Source organism: Lonchura striata, chromosome 28 (genome assembly GCF_046129695.1).
Source record: "Lonchura striata isolate bLonStr1 chromosome 28, bLonStr1.mat, whole genome shotgun sequence".
Taxonomy (NCBI): Eukaryota; Metazoa; Chordata; class Aves; order Passeriformes; family Estrildidae; genus Lonchura; species Lonchura striata.
Genome location: NC_134630.1, coordinates 2692389 through 2706466, shown reverse-complemented (window position 1 = coordinate 2706466; position 14078 = coordinate 2692389). Strand labels below are relative to the sequence as shown.

General features: G+C 55.2%; 1 protein-coding gene across 2 annotated transcripts in view; it reads right to left on the bottom strand.

The window, feature by feature from the left end:
• CSNK1G2 (casein kinase 1 gamma 2) overlaps positions 1–14029 on the bottom strand; it is a 41336-nt gene extending 27307 nt beyond the window's left edge. For both annotated transcript variants that reach the window (XM_021528248.3, XM_021528249.3), the window contains exon 1: positions 13958–14029. The gene's annotated coding sequence lies outside the window, so the exon portion shown is untranslated. The remainder of the gene's footprint in view (positions 1–13957) is intronic.
• Between the last annotated feature and the right edge of the window lie 49 nt (positions 14030–14078).

Genomic DNA, 14078 nt, shown 5'->3' with positions numbered 1-14078 from the left:
CAGGACATGCCCAGCTGAAGGACAAGGATTAGGGACAACCTGCTGCAGGAGGATTTGACAGCACGCCCAGAGGAACAGCAGGTACAAATGCAGGCAGCAGCAGGAGGAAACATCAGAGGAACATGCCTCTGGCTCTGAACAGGCCAGCAAAGCACAGAGGGGAATGCTGCAGCAGCTGGGAGGCCACAATGTGCCCATCCAAGAACTGATCCTGAGCCCACCTGATCAGCATCTCCTGGGGCCAGTGGGCACAGGGATGCATGGAGAACAGCACAGAGCTGGCACTGCTGACACACCTCACCAGGGCAGGAGGGGCCTTAGCAAGTCGACATCCACTTCCAAACACACTGGGATGGGCTTATTTCCCAGCCTGGTATCCAGGCCACTCTGCACTGCTTGTTGCTAAACATCAGGGTCTTCTCTCCCTCTGCTGAATTTTCAGTAATACACAAGAGCACACACATGTATTTAAACATTAGTGCCAAGTGAGATGGTTGAAACAGTGAACTAGCAGAGATCTCCGAATCCCAGCCCATGAAATGAGTTCTTCCCACCAAAGCAGGGGGATGGGAAGGTGTCCTGCTCTCCCTGCTCTGGGACAGCCCAACCACCACCACAAGGCCAGTCCATCACAAAGCCCCATCACACACACACTGCTGTGTATGGTGCCATTGCTTCTCTCCACTGCACTGAAAGCAGCAGGATCCACACTCTCCACTACAACCCACTGAGAAGGCTGACAGCAAAAGGTTCCTCCTTTATGCAACCACAGGCCCCTGGGGACAGAAACTGAGGCAGGACATGACAGCAGCCATTCACACAGAAGAGAATGCCCCAGGAGGGGCTGCAGGGCCATTGTCACCCCTTGCCACAAGCTACAGACGAGTCCCTACCTGTGGCAGGCATCCCTGGACCCTCAGCCATCACTGCAGCAGTCCATGACACAACAGCTCCCTGCTGACACAGCTTTATCAGCTCCTTTATCAACTCCCATGCATGGGAAAGCTGAGAGCAGCTCTCAGACAGTGAGGAAGGGGACTCCTGCAGCCCCAAACACCGTGAGGTATGGCCTTCTCTGTCCCATGGACTCTCTGGAGAAGCACTGCTCTCCCCAGCCAGCCCTGCCTCCCAGCCACCCCTCTCCTCTGGGAGCCACCCTGCTGGTGTTGTGGCATCTCTGGAGGGGGACACTGCCCACGGGATGATCCAACCTTGTCACAGCAGGATAAGCCTCCAGAGGAGCCTCCACAGCCGTTTTGGCATGTGTGAGTCAGAGGGTCTGAGCACATGGTGGGGTGGGATGTCCCCCACACACCGTGGAGAGCTCCTCGTGGGACAGCTCTGCTTCCAGAGTGGGAACCACGCCAGCATCCCACGGGCCAGGAGCAGCAGCAGGGAGGACACGGGAGATGGGCCACCCAAGCACTGTCAACTGGTGGGAGACATGCAAGAGCAGAGGAAGAATATGACCCATTCAAGGATGTCCTCAGAGATCCCACAGCCTCAAATCTGTATGTGCTCCTTCTGGCATTGCAAAAGATCAGTGGAAGGCAGGGTGACAGGATCAACATTTGTTCTCCGAAGTATAAGAGACATTTCCCAACACCTCTCCCATAACTAAAGCAAATTTCTGGATGCATGTGTCTCCCTTCCCTTCCTCCTCCAAGCTTAAGCTGGGTCTGAAAACCTTTCATTCACCTGGAAAAGATTTCCTCCCCACAGAGGAACTCAACTGAAAACCAGCACAGGTAAGCCTGGCACTCTCCTCTCCATGGAGTGGGACACCACAGTGACACACTCGGGACTTGTTCCCCCTCACAGCCTTGGATCAGCTCCTAAATAACCTCAGGAGCAGGCCAAGGGAACAGACTGCTGCCCTGACTCACACCACAGGCCTCCCCACAGCACAAAAGGCTGAACACCACTGAGCAGCTCAGGGTATCCCAGCTCGCTCCCAGCTTCCAGGGAGTGGGAAATCAAAATTTAGCAGAGCTAGAAGTGGTTCCATTTCCCTTCCCTGCAGCCTCTAATGAGCACAGAATGAGCAAAACCACTCCCTCCACTCTGTCTGCACAGCATCCTTGTGTGCAAGGCACAGGGAGGAGGGGAATTCCAACACACCAGGCGAGACAAGGAATCTGAGGGATACAATCAGCACAGTGCACCAGCCTCACAATTTCTGTGCCAGGGACACAGGTGACGTTCACTCTTCTGGAAACCACCATCTCTGGAGGGCAGGACATCCCCACTGCCCAGCTGCTGCATGGCCACAGCAGATTGCCTGGTCATATCTGAACCACAGCTTTCTAAGCAGCCATGCATGAGAAAACCCCCTCTTGCTCCTGGAGAGTCCAGGCCACCAGGGAGAGCAGATGACATCAGGTGTGGATGCTGCCATTGCAAATTCTTTACATGATACACAAGGTGGGACATGCCAGAAGAGACCCCATTTGCTCTCCTGTGTTGGCATCCACACCATATGGCTCCTGGGGCTGGACACACACCTCCTTCTCTCCCAGCAGGCTGGGAAACAATCCAAGCAGCAGCATTAGCCATCTTATCTTTCCGATGTCCCTCCTCACAGGCTCCAGGGGCTTTCCAGACCAAAGCTCCCCCAGCTCTTATGCTGCTCCTTGTAACAGCTGGCTCAGAGTAGGTCACCAAGAAGTGTCATTACAGTAGAGGGAACTGAGGCACAACACTGTCACATGTCACACAGAAAGCAGTAGCAGAAGAGGCAGAAAAGCCCAGTTTCCAAAGGCTGCTGTGCCCTCTAAGGCCAGCTGCAGGGATGGTGGCCCTGACCACAGGTGTCTGCTCCAGGCAGGGCAGTAACCTGGCACACAGTGGTGAGCTGGCACAGGGCAGTGACCCGGCATGTCCCCAGGAGTGGGTCAGAGGCCTGACCTGGAGATTGCCAGATTGGTTTCAGATTTGTTTCCTGGTTCACATTTCCAGGAGGTGGACGGAACAGATAACCTGCAGCCAGCAATTCCCTCCTCCTCCTTCTCCTGATCTGTGCCACCCCAGGCAACCTCTTCAGAGTGTCTGTCCTCCTGCCAGGGGATAGATGGACACCACCCAGCTCTGCCACGCCAGGGCTGTCACCACAGAGGTGTGGGAAAGGAGGGACACCCCATGCAACAGCCTGGGAGGGTGAGCTGTTCTGTGCCCTCCAGAGAACCAAGTGAAGAGCCAGGGAGGCACTGGGAGCATCCAAAAGCTCAGCCAGAAGAAGGTGCCACCCATCAGTCTAGCAGCTCCAAGCAGCCCCAGTGAGGAGCTAGGAATGCTGTGTGGCAAAGCAACCAACTCCTGACAGAAGAGCCAAAGCTCACCTGGGTGGCTTTGAGAAACCAGAGAACCTGTCACCTTCATCAAAACAGGCTGGATATCAGGAGGAATTTCTTCTTAAAAAGAGTTGTTAAACATTGCAAGGGGCTGTCAGGGAGATGGTGTTTGAGGAAAGACTGGACATGGCACTCAGTGCTCTGGGCTGAGTGACAATGTGGGGATCGGTCATAGGCTGGATTCGATCTTGGGGGTCTTTTCCAGCCTAAATGATTCTGGGATTCTGTGATCACTTCCCATGGGCAAGAGCTGTGACACAGGTTTGCCCAGTACCTCAAGCAGCAGCCCTGCCTGGGACCAGGGGAGGAAGAGGCAAAGACAACACGCAGCACTGGAGGAATGAAAACCACAGTTTCATCTCCCACCTCCAAGATGTGGGATAGCTACTCATCCCACAAGGAATGGGGGCAAGGGGCGAGCTGAGTACTCTGGAAGCTGTTTTTAATGAGCCATGCACACACCAGCTACAGTTTTCAAGGGGGAAACAGACCCACAAAGAGTCCAACTCAATGGATTCGGAACAATTCCAGCCTGGCTGCCAAAGGCCTGAGCTGTGTGTGCCAGCAGGGTTCCCTGCTCCTCAGCCATCTGGGGACTGTCACTCTGCACAGATCTGCTCGGCCTCCTGTCATGCGTAGCACTCCCAACCCCTTTTCTGTCAGCAGGATCTGGGTTGGCAGAAACACTTTTAATTGTAGGATTTTTTTTTTCCCTTAACCCATATCCTCTTGACAGAACCAGGTTAGGAAGCAGCTGCACTGGCAGATCTGGGGTGGCCTTTTGCAAGGCAAGACAGGAAAAAAAAAAAAGATGCCTGGATCCAGTTATCCCTTCAATCAGCAAACTACAGTTAATCACAACTTCCCCACCTCTCCTAAGGCACACAGAAAGGGGGAGCACCACCAGCTCAGCTCTGTCCCAGTCCCTTTGCTCCAGAGCAGGTCCCTTGTCCTGGAGAGTCCCAGAGCAGGGTGGGCGGAAGGGATGTCATTCCCACTGGTGACAAGGGCTGTTTCCATTTCTGGGTGGCAGAGCTGCAGCTCTGCCAAGCTGAGCTGTCCCACATTTTTCCCACTGCTTTCTTCCTGAGACTGCTCCAAGCCCTACACATTTCCCCACAAATGATTGCCAAACCATACAGATTTAGGGGGCACAAGAGGGGAAGGGAAGGGTAAGCATCCAGTGGGGATGAATGGGAAACCTCTCCCCAAAGAACTGTCAAATTCTGTGTGCTGAGACACCAAAACCACTTCCCTGCTGCAGAGGAGCAGGAGCTGACTTGCTGCTGCCCTGGCTCCCAGCTCTGCTCCCCAGCAGGGACAATCACCCAGCAGGGACAGCATTCCAGGGCCACAGGCAGGACCCACAGCCCAGACCACGAGGAAGAAAGAGTAGCATCATGCAATTAATCTTTCCTGGGGAATAACTGGGGCAGAGGGATGCTCTGTGGCATGACAACATCCATCAGCTTCCCTGCAAGAGCCAGCAGCATCTTCAGGGAAGCAGTGAGTGATCCACGAGGCGTTCATCCTCCCACCCGCTCTACTACAGGACCATCAGCACCTCAATCCATTACAGCTCTCCTTGCAACCTCTCAAAGGTATGGAAGTGACCTCCTTATTTCACAGATGAGCATGGAAGTATCTGTGATCTCAGAGAAAAAAAAGAGGATAGAGAACAGAGATTCCCAGATTACTGGAGACTAACTGGGACAAATTCCTAAGGCCCAGCAAGCACCCCGGTCTGCTGGCTTGCAGGGAGGGATACATTTCAAAACAGGGTCCAAAGACGGACATGCCATTGCTGGTCACACCACAGGCTGTGCAGGTTCTTTTCACTCCTCCATCCCTCACACAGAGGATCAGCCTCACAACCCTTTATTAAGCATTAGGACAGCTTTGTGGATTAAGGATTTGGTCTGGTTTGCACCAACCTCCACAGCAGAAAGGCACATTCCAAAGGTTTTTTTCTCATCTTCCCTCACCCCCCACCTGTGTATTTTGCAGGGGATGAGAAGGCCAGGACTGAAACAGGAAGAGCACAGGACTGATTGCAGCTGAAGAGGTGGTGCTGTGCACTGGGAAAGAAATCTTTCAAGGGGTTCATCCCAAAGGCTCTCTCAGACAGCTACATCCAGTGCAACCTTGCTGGTTCCTCCCTTCCCCTTACCTGCTTCTTTCAACCCTACACACAAAGGGCTTAATCTATACAATCAGAGGGATCGTTCCAATGAAGGAATATATAGGATACACCCCCAGGAGGACCCATTTCATCTTGCTGCTATTAATACCTGGAACATTATTTGCATGAACAGACTGTCCTTTCTCCCTCATTTCTGGGCTCTCACTTCTCTGGTTTGTCCCAGAAATCCCAGCCAACACACGTTCACCCTTCTCTAGTACATACTTCCACCCAAACCCCAAATTCTGCTTTTTTTTTTTTTTTTTTTTGAGTCTACATTACCTCTCTCAACCCCTGCAGACAGGATACAGCTACCCTAGCTCCCTCATTCCTTAGGCGGCCAATTTGTGGGCCTAAACCCATCAACTCTCATTATGGAAAGAGACCAAGACTTCCCACAGCTGCCCAGTATCCCACTATCCTCCAAGTTGGATAGGGCTCTCACTCCTCTTTGCTTCCCCAGCACCAAAGCTGTGACTAAGAGCTAGAGCCATGCTCTGGCTGGGCTTGGCTCTCCTTAGCACAGCTTCAGGCTGGGCCCAAGGGCTGCTTGCAAGCCCTTTGCCACACTGGCATGAAGAAGTTCCCAACCTTTCAGAGCTGTGCTGAGCTCTGGCCACAGAGCCCAGGCAAAGCCTTCCCCTTGCAAAAAGCCTCACATGCCTTTGATTTGGCTTCAAGAGGAAACATGTTTTCTCTGTATCCAGGAGTAAAACAGTCAAACCCAGCCAAAACCATCCAAGCAACAGCACAAAGCACGACAAGTCAGGGCAGAGGGTTACCATGGAGCTAAGGAAGCCCAAACTTCCCAAGCAGACCCAGAATTCCTCACCTGCCCTGTGTGCAGAGAGAGACTGCGAAGAGGATCAGGCTGCCCTCAGTCACTGTGTCCTCACACATCACAACCAGCCCAAGCAGCCTGAGATGCCACCAAACCCTGACCTGAATTCTGACATCCAGCAGCACACAGCCCCATTCAGCTGCTCTCCCAGAAACACTGGACAAGCTCAGCACTGACCCGGCTTTACCTGGTTGTTTGGGACACCCTGCAAGAAGGATCACACAGAAAGGTGCAGGATCCCACTGAAAGGTGAGGAGAAGCCACGAGCACCTCACCAAGCCAGCCCAGGGAATGGGAAATTCTGCCATTAGCAGGATCCACTGCAGAGGATTTCACCACTAATAAACCCTTGCCACCACAGACCACAGTGAAAGCAAAACCAGCAGAGCATTTCTTTTCTGATAAGCTGCTTTTATCAGGAAGTTCAGCCCAGCTGCCCACACCAGCCCCAGGTGGAGAGCAGCTCCCAGCCTGTGCCTTTAAATCCCCTTGGCAGCGCAGGACTGGGGCTGAGGGAGCAGACACACCCTGTGCTCCAGCGCTGGAGCACACAAACATTTCCTCCCAGCCATTCCACACTGCGGCTCAGCCAGAGCTGCCTCCTACCTGCCAGGGCCGTGCCAGAGGGAACACAGGCTGTGCCACACACACCTGGACATGCACAGACTTAAACTCATTTCCTGAATCCCTCCTGCTTCCCCGCCAGCACTGGACATTCTTTCCTCAAACTTCTTCCTTAAGGCAAATATTTGGAGTCTAACAGGCATTCCTCATGGAAGGCACAAGTTAAATATTGGCCCTAAAACAACAACAAGTGCCTTTCAATGATTCTGGCTGGAGAAGCACCGCTCTGGACTTTGATTCCTGGCTCTGAACAAAAATAGGAGGAAAGCACTGAGCGTTACACTCTTCTCCTGGGAGAAGTCAGATTTCAGGCTCTGCAAGCCCCCTGCCAGGACCACAACCAGCAGTGGGAACTGTCCCTGCTCGTGCTTTCTCACACCTCGGGTGTCTGCTGTCACCCAGCCAAGGCTGCTGCAGTGCATCCTCTGCACTGGGCACAGGACCAGTCTGAGTCTCATTTCCAGGTCTGTGATTATATATCCTCAGAGAGACACTGGAGGAGACCTGCTGGGAACCATGAGTGCCGTCCAGGGCATTTGCACACCTTGTGCTCTCTGCCTCTGGCTGCACCACCAGCATTCCCAAAGGTGCCCACCTCTCCATCCAGCCATGCCCAGCTCCTCCGTGCAGAGGATGCTCCAGGCTGTTCCTGCTCTGCACGCAGCCCAGCCCCCGACAGACGTGCTGGCTCTTGTAAGAAAACATCCCAGTAAGGCAAGAGAGCACTCGGAGACGGCAGCACAGTAAAAGGGAGAGGGAAGGGTGAGGAGGAAAAAGAAACCTGCACTGAGGTCAGTACATCGGAAGCCTGGCAGCACTCAGGTCCTGGGATATCAGAGGCACTTTCCACATGGATCAGGGGAGCAGAGGTGCTGTCGTGACTCTGCAGCCAGAGCCCTGCAGAGCCAGGTTTGTTGCACTCCAGAGCAGCTCTGTGATGTCCAGATGCTGCTGATGATCCAAGCCTAAGCAGAGGGGCTGTTCCATCACCCTCATTGCAGGCAGGTCCCAAAGAGTCCCTGCCAAATTCACCCCAAACCAGAGTCTCCTTCAACACCAGGGGTCTGCCCACTGCTTCTCCAGAAAGCACCTCAGCAGATAGCCTGAGAAAGGTTACACGGCACAGATGTGGTACACACCAACTCACACTCGCAGGGTTTGTTCTGCAGGGTTATATCCTACTAAATTCAGCATGGGGTGTGTTAAATGAGCTTCCCTTTTGCTCTCCTGTGGACCCTGTAAGCCCAGGAGCACCTTGTCCAGCTCTGCCCACTCTGAGCAGACCTGGGAGGCAGGAGAGGGACTCAGCAGTGGAGAGCTGCTCCCTGGCAACTTCCTCCATTGCTGTGGGAGATGGAGAGTTCTGACAGTCTGCTATGCTGGAATTCCTCTCTAATACCTTCCCAAGACACTTACGATAGTACTTCAAGGTGGGGAATCTGCTAGGGGCTCGGACACCCTCTCAGTGAGATCTCCTGATGGGGCAGACACCTCTCTGAAAAGTGTGGGTTTAAAAGTCACCCTGGAGGAAATGTTAACGCTCCCAGCACTTCCTATTCCCTCCCCAGCCACCAAAGCCCATGGAGGGACGAGCTCCAGCAAGTTTGAGCAGGAATTCCCAAGGCTCAAGGCAGAGACCAGCCTGTACCTGTCAGCACCAACACCTCCTCATCCCACAGCACACTGACCCTGCACTGCCAGAACCAACTGCAGCTCCTCAGCTCCTGGCTCCGAGCAGTCCCTTCCAGCACAGGGATGGATCCCACCTCAGCTCCCAGCACCCGAGTCCTTCCTTAATATTCCCTGTACTTGGCAGCACCAAAGCCAGACTTGACTCAAACCAGCATCGCCTTTGGGATGAGAGGCATCGGCAGAGCTGGGGGCGAGGGGATTCCAGAAAAGCCTCAGCTTGCCCCTCGCCCACACACACACGGCACAGAAGTTGCTGGAAAGCACCATCCTCTCCCCACATCAAACCAGGGAAACCAAGCAGAGTATAAACTTCATCACTGCCAACAGTCCCTGCTAAAAAAAGGATAAGAGAAAGGGGTTTTTGCTTTGTTGTTTCTACCTCGGTGCTACCTCAAAAGCAGCAGGATTTTTTTACCTGAAAACACTGGGCAAGGACAGAGTCTGCAAAAATGGAGCTTTTGTAGCACAAACACAGCTCTGTTGGGGTTTAAATAAGATTTCCACTGACCTTTTTGAGCCCATCGTTCAGCCACCCACACCCAAGCAGCCCCTCTTAGCAAGACTCTGCAGCCCCCAGCCTGGGAAGATTAATAAACCCCCAGAGACTTGGCTGTGCTCCCAGGGAACCCCCACACCCCTCCCAGCACCACTCCTGCTGCACAAACTGCTCAGCTGCAAAGCTCTTCCAAAGGAAAGCTGCACAAAATCCAAGTTCAAGCTCAACCTTAAGCCCTGTTTATTAACTTAAGAACATCTCTCTCAGGGTGACAAAGCTGGTGCATCACCTGCCAACCGTCTCATTCACCACTGGGAAAGCAAAGGCCAGGCCTGTCTCATTAAAAAGCATTACATAACATTAAGTAACAAAGGGCTACAGGAAATTCTTTGCTTGGTGGACATGTAAAAATGAATGATTCAAAAATTAACGCTCCTTTCTTCCAGGCTCCAGTTGTCTCCAGAACCCTGGGAGGCCAATGAGCACCTTATTTCCAAGGCAACAGTGTCCTGGCTCATCCCAAATCCCACTCTCACATCCAACTTATTGCCACCCCTGCCCTGCAGACACTAAACAACACACAGCACAGCCCAGCTCACGTTCAGAGCATGATCCCCAGGCACCAGTGGGTGTGTTTCTGCTGCCTGTGGCACAGGGACCCTTCCCCAACCTGGGGTCAGATCAGCTGGACCTCTCTGGGCAGGAATTTGGGCTTCCCCCATGTCACCATCTCAGTGCAAGCCTTTCACAGACAGGACTGTGAGAGCACCTGGTTTCATGTCACCACAAGGGTTTGAGACCAGTGTTTCCTCTGAGTGAGGATGATTCTGCTGCAATATTTCAAGTTCCAGGGGCCCGATGCAGTGGAAGGCAGGTGTCAGCAGGGCAGCACTTGGAAAGGCCACTGCCACCAACCTCCCAGCAGAACTCAGACACCACAGCACTGGGAGATCCTCCTGGAGACACACTGAACTCCTATCCACCATCTCGCTGGAGCCAAAGAAGCCAATTTAAAGTCTTTATAGAACTAATTGAATTCCTCTACTGCAGGAGCAAACTCTCCTTACTGAGGGTGGTGGATGAAACCAGAGACTCCTTGCCCCATGTAGCATTTTGAAACACGCTGCAAAGCCTTACCTAGAAGTTTCCGCTTACCTGAAGAGCCATTTCCCACACCACACAGGGCTTGGGGTGGGTGCTGATCTGCTGCTGCCATGCTCTGAATGTGGTGAGCGGAAGGCAGAGACATCCTGTGGTTTTACAGCCACTGCACCACCCTCCCTCCTGCCCCCACCGGGCTGGGGGGCCTGTGAGCAGGGGGCCACAGCTCTGAGCACCATGGGTGTCACCCAGGAACCTCACAGGGTAGGACAGATAAGGCAGGGGGAAGACTTCAGAGTGGAATCGCAGAATGGTTTGGGTTGGAAGGGAGCCTAGAGCTCATCCAGTTCCATCCCCTGCCATGGGCAGGGATGCTTTGCACTAGACCAGGGTGCTCCTTTTATCCAACCTGGCCTTGGAACTTCCAGGGACAGGGCAAACACAGCTGCTCTGGGTAATCTGTGCTAGCATCTCACCACTGCCACAACCAGGAATTTCCTCCCAATATCCATCTAACCCTCCCTCTGCCAGGGGAAGCCATTCCTCCTTGTCCTGCCACTCCAGTTCCTGATGCACAGGCTGCTTTTTCAAAGCCAGTTATTAGATATATTGCATCAATGTAGCATACAAGGGAGGGGCTGCCCACAGGAAGGGCTTCAGGGCTACAGCCTGGCCAGGAATTTAGAATTCTTCAGGAGGAGGAGGGCAGCTGGCGTGAACCTGACAGAGGACCCTGATTCTCCACACTCAGCTGCCTCAGCAGAAAATCATTTTTTACCTCCCTCACAACCAAAGCTGTTGCTCCTCTACAGCGACATATCTACCAGAGACAGCAACTGCCAGCAGGAAGTAGAAACAGCCTCTCACAAAACCCCAAATCTATTCACACAGCTACAGGAAGATGACTTGTTCTCCAGCAGAACCCCAGAGCTGCTGGGACCTGCTCTCCCTCCCTGTCCTCCCAGCTCACAGGTAGAGCTGGACTGAAGCAGACTCCAGGTCACACCACGTCAGGGCCAAGGAAGGAGGCTCAGGTTCACAGCTTCTCACTGCACCCACAACGAGCCACGTCTGCCCAGTCAGAGCCCAATTACAGGGCTGTGGGCAGAGCTGCTCCCACAGGCTCTCAGCAAAAAGCCGAGGCAAACACACGAAGGAAGCTCCCTGTTGGCACCCAAGTCTGTCCCTGCTCAGCAGCACTACAAGGGAAGAGGGTTTGACACCTCAAACTGCAGCAGGAGCAGCACAGGGCAAACCAGGCCACTGCCCTCTGGTACCAAACCCCACAGTGCCAGCCCTGCAGAGCGAGGGGAGGGTCTCCTCCCCACCCAGAGGCTGCAGCTCTCCTGCACACCCCACCACAGCACATCAGGGGCTGCTGAGGCTTCCTCACCCCTCACACCAAGTCTTTAGTGACTGTGGGGCTGCAGTTCCTGTCAGGAGGCAGGGATAAACAGCTTCCTACCCATCCTGGCTTGCACAGGGCCTGGGCCTTGCAGCAGTGCCCCAGATCAACCTGGGGGGGACCAGCCAAGCACAGGAGTGCTCCTCCAGCAGAGCTCATCCCAGCTCCTCCTAGCTAGGAAAACAACGGGGAGGGGGTGGGCAGGGGGAGACAGCTCCAGAGCACAGCCAGGCCCCAGTCCAGCAGAGACGTTTATTGGCAGCTGCTCTCAGACGTTGTGTCTTCCAGCCCAGTGGGGCTGCAGGGCGGGAGGAAACAGTGATTGCCCACGAGCACAACCCTCATGTCATTCCCATTGATCCGCTGAGTCACTCCCGTATTAACAGTTTTGACAACACCCGGGCTGCACAGGAGCTCTGACATGGAATACAAAACGAGGGCCACTGTGAAGCTGCTCCGGAGAGCGGCGCCCAGGAAGCTGCCGAGCTGCCAGGGCCCGCTCCCTGCGCCCAGGAGCTGCACCCAGAGCACCACACACACCACGCTGCAAGGGCAGGGCACGCAGCTCCATCCAGTGTGCCTGGGAAAGCTGCTGGACACCAGGTCTGCCCTGCAAACCACCACCAGCTGCACCCCGAGGATGCAGGGGCAAAGCAGAGCAGCTGCTGCTTTGGCAAAGGAGCCACACAAGTGATTTTGAAGTGATTTATAAGGCCTCAGAGCTGTCAGCTAACGAGGAGGAGATCAAACCCTAAGGCACAAGAGGGCAGCCACCTCTCCAGGCTGAGGGAGCTGAGCCCCCTTCAGATATGGGGGCTCCCCAGATCTCGTGTTCCCTGAACAGACCTGAACATGCTGGTGTTGGACCAGTCAGCAACACAACCCTCCCAGCACCCCAAAGCTGCTCAGGAGTGATAAAACACTGACCAAACAACGTCCCTATCTGCAACATACCAAATTAAAACAAAACCAACAAATCTTTGGCAAGTTCCTCACAGCAGCCAAGCCTATCCTGCCACAGCAAAGGCTCCCCATGGAGGCCTCCTGCCCTAATTTGCAGCAATTTTTTGTCAGACCACTGGCAAACACCAAACGTTTGCTCCAATCTGTTACATAAGGCCCAATTTTTAAACCTGTGTGCTGGCCGTGGGGAGATGGGGGCACACCATGTGTGGCAGCCTGACAGGGCAGCCTGGCTGGCAGGTGAACTCACACACTCCTCAGAATGCACTTCCACACCTCCAACCACTTGTTGTGTGGAAGGAAAACAAACAGATTAGTTCAGGAGGCAACTTCCAAAGGTTTTACACACCTTTCAACCTGGGTCCAGGATAACTCGAACTCTTTGGAATGGACTGATAGCATGGCAACTCAAAAGGGGTTTGTGAAACTTTGCTTTTTAACTTTAAAACACACCAAACACGGCAAGTCTTCATGTTGCCCAGCGCACAAAAGAAAAGGCACCTTCCTGACCAACCCCACAACTTCCCGTTGTTTGTTCCCCGAGATGCAGACCCAGCTCCCTCCTGCCAGCCAGCCACAGGAGCCACGGGCCTGCCCGGCAGAGCTGCTCCTCATTTGCAAACCTCAGACCAGCTCGAGTCGGCTCCTGTCTGCTGGGGGCAGGAGGGGGAGGGCACTTTTCCCTTTTCTCACATTCATCCTCACCCGCTTCGCTGGAGAAAAAAAAGCCGTTTTAAATACCAGGTTCAGCACGGTCCTTTCCCCAAATAAACACTTCCCAAGGCCTCTGGAGAGAGGAAAGCCACATACAAAGGAGCCAGCATCCTGCGAGGCCGGGGCGGGCCGAGGGGACTCGGCGGGGTCCATCCGACCCCATCCCCGCCGCCCACCGGCCTGGGGGGCTCGCACCCCTTCCCCGGGGCCACGAACCGGGCACGGCCGGGAGGGGACGGGGCGAGGCGACCCCGGGCCCTCAGATCCCGGCCCAGCCCGACCCCAACGCCTCCCCCAGCCCCCGATCCCAGCCTGGCCCCCACAGCCCCCCACCCTCCCCCGGCCCAGACCGGCCCCCCTCAGCCCCGCCACCCGGCGGCCTCCCCAGGCCGAGCCGGGGCCTCCCCCGGCGCCCCCACAGACCCTTCCTCTCCGCGGGCCGCTCCCGCCGCTCAACCCCCCGCCACCGCCCCGGCCCCGCCGCCCCCGCCCGCGGCGCCGCCCGGGCCGGCCGCCCCTCCCCGGTGCCGGCCGAGCGGAGCCGAGGCCGCAGGGCCCCCGCCGTCCCCCGGTGCTCCCCCGGCGTTACCTCGGCGGTCCCTCAGCGCCGGGCGGCGGCGCCGCTGCCCCGCGGCCGCTCCCCCATGGCGGCGCCCCCGGCCCGGCCCCGCTCGCCTCCCCTCCGCCGCTGCGCCAACGGCGTACGGCCC